Source organism: Arachis stenosperma, chromosome 9 (assembly GCF_014773155.1).
Source record: "Arachis stenosperma cultivar V10309 chromosome 9, arast.V10309.gnm1.PFL2, whole genome shotgun sequence".
NCBI classification, from domain to species: Eukaryota; Viridiplantae; Streptophyta; class Magnoliopsida; order Fabales; family Fabaceae; genus Arachis; species Arachis stenosperma.
In genome coordinates this window covers 104,930,355-104,936,448 of record NC_080385.1, presented here as the reverse complement: position 1 = coordinate 104,936,448, position 6,094 = coordinate 104,930,355, and the positions used below count along the sequence as shown (strand labels likewise).

Genomic DNA, 6,094 nt, shown 5'->3' with positions numbered 1-6,094 from the left:
AATCTCCGTGGGATCGACCCTTACTCATGTAAGGTATTACTTGGACGACCCAGTGCACTTGCTGGTTAGTTGTGCGAAGTTGTATTGATCACAATTTCGTGCACCAAGTTTTTGGCGCCGTTGCCGGGGATTGTTTGTGTATGGACAACTGACGGTTCATCTTGTTGCTTAGATTAGGTATTATTTTTCTTCAGAGTTCTTAATAATGAATTCTAGTGTTTCAAGGTGATGTTCTTATCATCACCAAAGCTGATTGATCATCATCAATTTAGCTCTTGAATGCAATGTCCTGCTGAAGCTTAGCTAGCTATGTCTAATTCCTTTAGACTAAAGCTTTAGACTAACATTGCATGATTCCTGGAATTCTCATTAAGAATTTTGATACCTTTATTTTCTTCTTCCACTTAATTTTCAAAAAATCCAAAAAAAAAAATTTATAAAAATCATAAAAACCAAAAATATTTTATGTTTCTTGTCTAAGTCTAGTGTCTAATTTTAAGTTTGGTGTCAATTGCATGCATTTTTCGAATTTATGCATGTGTCTTCATTTATCTTCAAGTTGTTCTTGATGATTTCCTTGTTTTGATCTTTGAATTCTATTTACTTGAGTATTTCTGTTGTTTGTCATATGCATTCTCATTTTGTTAGTGTCAATAGTATACAAACTGCTAAGTTTGGTGTCTTGCATGCATTGTTATTTGATTTTAGTTGCATTTTGATTATTCCTCATTATTAAAAATCCAAAAATATTTTTAATTTGTGTCTTTTCAAGTCAATAATACAGAGAATTAAAGATTCAGAACATACTGCAGAGGAATTATACAGAAAAAGCTGGGCATTCAAAAATGCCCAGTGAAGAAGACAGACTGGCGTTTAAACGCCAGCCAGGGTACCTGGCTGGGCGTTTAACGCCCAAAAGGGTAGAGTTTTGGGCGTTAAACGCCAGAATGTGCACCATTCTGGGCGTTTAACGCCAGGATGGCACAAGGGGGAGGATTTTGTTTTCAAATCAATTTTTTTTCAAGTTTTCAAAGTTTTTCAAAATCAAATCTTTTTCAAATCATATCTTTTCAATCAAATCTTTTTCAAAATCAATTTCTTTCCTTTTCAAAGATACTTACTACAATTAATGATTGATTGAACATCTCAAATTTGTTGCCTTTTCTGTTGAGAAAGGTTTAATGTTTGAATCATATCTTTTCTTGTTAGGCAAGTCATTAATTTTTAAAATCAAATCTTTTTAAAATTGTTTTCAAATCATATCTTCTCAATCACATCTTTTTAAAACCATAACTTTTCAATCATATCTTTTTAATCACATCTTTTAAAAACCAATCATATCTTCTCAACCACATCTTTTTCAAAATAGTTTTCACTCAAATCTTTTTAATTTCTAATTTCAAAATCTTTTTTCAAAAATCACTTTACTTCTTTCCCACTTTTGTTTTCGAAAATCAATTAGTGTTTTTCAAAATGTTTTCAAAATCTTTTACTTAATTTTCGAAAATTACTTCCCTTCTTCTCACATCCTTCTATTTATGGACTAACACTATTCCTTAATGCAAAATTTGAACTCTATCTTCTTTGATAAGTTCGAATTTTCTACCTCTGTCTCCCATTTTTCTTTTCCTCTGACACCTCAAGGAATCTCTATACTGTGACATAGAGGATTCCATATTTTCTTGTTCTCTTCTCTTTCATATGAGCAGGAACAAAGACAAAGGCATTCTTGTTGAAGCTGACCCTGAACCTGAAAGGACCTTGAAGCGAAAGCTAAGAGAAGCTAAGGCACAACTCTCTGTTGAGGACCTGACCGAAATCTTCAAAGAAGAAGAAGACATGGCAGCCGAAAACAACAATAATGCAAGGAAGGTGCTGGGTGACTTTACTGCACCTACTCCCGACTTCTATGGGAGAAGCATCTCTATCCCTGCCATTGGAGCAAACAACTTTGAGCTTAAGCCTCAATTAGTTTCTCTAATGCAACAGAATTGCAAGTTCCATGGACTTCCATTGGAAGATCCTCATCAGTTCTTAGCTGAATTCTTGCAAATCTGTGACACTGTCAAGACTAATGGGGTAGACCCTGAGGTCTACAGACTTATGCTATTCCCTTTTGCTGTAAGAGACAGAGCTAGGACATGGTTGGACTCTCAACCTAAAGAAAGCCTGGACTCTTGGGAAAAGCTAGTCAATGCCTTCTTGGCAAAGTTCTTTCCACCTCAAAAATTGAGTAAGTTTAGAGTGGAAGTCCAAACCTTCAGACAGAAGGATGGAGAATCCCTCTATGAAGCTTGGGAAAGATACAAACAATTGATCAGAAAATGTCCTTCTGACATGCTTTCTGAATGGAGCATCATAGGTATTTTCTATGATGGTCTCTCTGAACTATCCCAAGATGTCTTTGGATAGCTCTGCTGGAGGATCTCTTCATCTGAAGAAGACGCCTACAGAAGCTCAAGAGCTTATTGAAATGGTTGCAAATAACCAATTCATGTACACTTCTGAAAAGAATCCTGTGAACAATGGGACAAGTCAGAAGAAAGGAGTTCTTGAGATTGATACTCTGAATGCCATATTGGCTCAGAACAAGATATTGACTCAGCAAGTCAATTTGATTTCTCAAAGTCTGTCTGGAATGCAAAATGCACCAAGCAGTATTAAGGATGCTTCATCTGAGGAAGAAGCTTATGATACTGAGAACCCTTCAATGGAAGAGGTGAATTACCTAGGAGAACCCTATGGAAACACCTACAATTCTTCATGGAGAAATCACCCAAATTTCTCATGGAAGAATCAAGAGAGACCTCAACAAGGTTTCAATAACAATAATGGTGGAAGAAACAGGTTTAGCAATGGCAAGCCTTTTCCATCATCTTCTCAGCAACAGACAGAGAATTCTAAGCAGAACCCCCCTGACTTAGCAACCATGGTCTCTGATCTAATCAAAACCACTCAAAGTTTCATGACTGAAACAAGATCCTCCATTAGGAATTTGGAGGCACAAGTGGGACAGCTGAGCAAGAAAGTTACTGAACTCCCTCCAAGTACTCTTCCAAGCAATACAGAAGAAAATCCAAAAGGAGAGTGCAAGGCCATCAACATGGCCGAATTTGGAGAGGAAGGAGAGGAAGTGAACGCCACTGAGGAAGACCTCAATGGGCGTGCACTAGCCTCCAATGAGTTCCCTAATGAGGAACCATGGGAATCTGAGGCTCAAAATGAGACCATAGAGATTCCATTGGACTTACTTCTGCCTTTCATGAGCTCTGATGAGTATTCTTCCTCTGAAGAGGATGAGTATGTCACTGAAGAGCAAGTTGCCAAATACCTTGGAGCAATCATGAAGTTAAATGACAAGTTGTTTGGAAATGAGACTTGGGAGGGTAAACCTCCTTTGCTCACCAAAGAACTGGATGACTTGTCTAGGCAGAAATTACCTCAAAAGAGACAAGATCCTGGGAAGTTTTCAATACCTTGTACCATAGGCACCATGACCTTTAAAAAGGCTCTGTGTGACTTAGGGTCAAGTGTAAACCTCATGCCTCTCTCTGTAATGGAGAAGCTAGGGATCTTTGAGGTACAAGCTGCAAGAATCTCATTAGAGATGGCAGACAACTCAAGAAAACAAGCTCATGGACTTGTAGAGGATGTTTTGGTGAAGATTGAAGACCATTACATCCCTGCTGATTTCATAGTCCTAGAGACTGGGAAGTGCATGGATGAAACCATCATCCTTGGTAGACCCTTCCTAGCCACAGCAAAGGCTGTGATTGATGTTGATGGAGGTGAACTGATCATTAAAGTGAATGAAAAATCCTTGGTGTTTAAGGCTCAAGGATATCCCTCTGTCACCATGGAGAAGAAGCATGAAGAGCTTCTCTCAAATCAGAGACAAACAGAGCCCCCACAGTCAAACTCTAAGTTTGGTGTTGGGAGGCCACAACCAAACTCTAAGTTTGGTGTTGAACCCCCACATTCAAACTCTAAGTTTGATGTTGGGAGGTTCCAACATTGCTCTGAGTATCTGTGAGGCTCCATAAGAGCCCTCTGTCAAGCTACTGACATTAAAGAAGCGCTTGTTGGGAGGCAACCCAATGATTATATTTTATATATTTCTCTTTGTTATTTTATGTTTTTTGTAGGTTGATGATCATAAGAAGTCACAAAATCCATTGAAAAAGCAAAAACAGAATGAAAAACAGGAAGAAAAATAGCACACCCTGGAGGAAGAATTCACTGGCGTTTAAACGCCAGTGAGGCTAGCAGTTGGGCGTTTAACGCCCAGTCTGGCACCATTCTGGGCGTTTAACGCCAGAAAGGGGCACCAGACTGGCGTTAAACGCCAGAAAAGGGCAAGAACCTGGCGTTAAACGCCAAGAATGGGCACCAGCCCGGCGTTTAACGCCAGAAATGGCTCAAAACGTGATTTTGAGCAACATTTGGTGCAGGGATGACTTTTCCTTGACACCTAAGGATCTGTGGACCCCACAGGATCCCCACCAACCCCACCACTCTCTCTTTTCTTCACCCATTCACCAATCACCTCATTACCTCTTCCCCAAAACCCCTTCACCTATCAACTCCTATCCTTCTCTTCACCACTCACATCCATCCTTCATAAAACCCCACCAACCTCACCCTTCAAATTCAAACCACTTTCCCTCCCAAACCCACCCATAATGGCCGAACTCCATCTTCCCTCTCTCCTATAAATACCCTTCTTCACTCCTTCATTTTCACACAACCTAAACATCACTCTCCCCCTCCTTGGCCGAATACATAAGCCACTCCCTTCTTCCTCATTTCTTCTTCTTCTACTCTCTTCTTTCTTCTTTTGCTCGAGGACGAGCAAACCTTTTAAGTTTGGTGTGGTAAAAGCATTGCTTTTTGTTTTTCCATAACCATTTATGGCATCCAAGGCCGGAGAAACCTCTAGAAAGAGGAAAGGGAAGGCAAAAGCTTCCACCTCCGAGTCATGGGAGATGGAGAGATTCATCTCAAGGGTGCATCAAGACCACTTCTATGAAGTTGTGGCCATGAAGAAGGGTCAACTTTGATCAAAAGGTTGGACCAAGTCCTCATAGATATCTGTGAAGAGGACGCCCAATGGAAGAGAAATTCAAGAGGGAAGCCGGTTCAACTGAGAAGGCATGACCTCAAGCCCATCACTAAGAAAAGAATGGAGCAAACAAGAGATCCTCCTCCTCAAAGAATCATGAGAGAGGAGCAACAAAGACAAGGAAGAGACATTGAGGAGCTCAAGCACTCCATAGGATCTTCAAGAGGAAGAACAAGCCGCCATCACTAAGGTGGACCCGTTCTTTAATCTCCTTGTTCTTTATTTTTCTGTTTTTCGAAAATTATGCTTTATGTTTATCCATATTTGTGTCTTATGATCATTAGTGTCTTAGTGTCTATGCCTTAAAGTTATGAATGTCCTATGAAATCCATCACCTTTCTTAAATGAAAACTGTTTTTATTACAAAAGAACAAGAAGTACAGGATTTCAAATTCATCTTTAAAACTAGCTTAATTAGTTTGATGTGGTGACAATACTTTTTGTTTTCTGAATGTATGCTTGAACAGTGCATATGTCTTTTGAATTTGTTGTTCATGAATGTTAAAATTGTTGGCTCTTGAAAGAATGATGGAAAAGGAGACATGTTACTGAGGATCTGAAAAATCATAAAAATGATTCTTGAAGCAAGAAAAAGCAGTGAATACAAAAAAAGAGAGAAGCAAGCGAAAAAAAAAAACGAAAAAGGGGAGAAAAAGAAAAAGAAAGAAAAAGAAAGAAATAAAGTTGTGATCCAAGGCAAAAAGAGTGTGCTTAAGAACCCTGGACACCTCTAATTGGGGACTCTAGCAAAGCTGAGTCACAATCTGAAAAGGTTTACCCAATTATGTGTCTGTGGCATGTATGTATCCGGTGGTAATACTGGAAGACAGAGTGCTTTGGGCCACGGCCAAGACTCAATAAGTAGCTGTGTTCAAGAATCATCATACTTAACTAGGAGAATCAATAACACTATCTGGATTCTGAGTTCCTAAAGAAGCCAATCGTTATGAATTTCAAAGGATAGAGCGAGAT

At 39.1% G+C, this 6,094-nt stretch overlaps 1 non-coding gene across 1 annotated transcript; it reads right to left on the bottom strand.

Annotated features, from left to right (window-relative positions):
- Window positions 1-2,235: 2,235 nt before the first annotated feature.
- On the bottom strand, window positions 2,236-2,339 carry LOC130953928 (small nucleolar RNA R71). Its single transcript, XR_009076088.1, has one exon. It is a non-coding gene; the product is annotated as a small nucleolar RNA R71 (small nucleolar RNA).
- Between the last annotated feature and the right edge of the window lie 3,755 nt (window positions 2,340-6,094).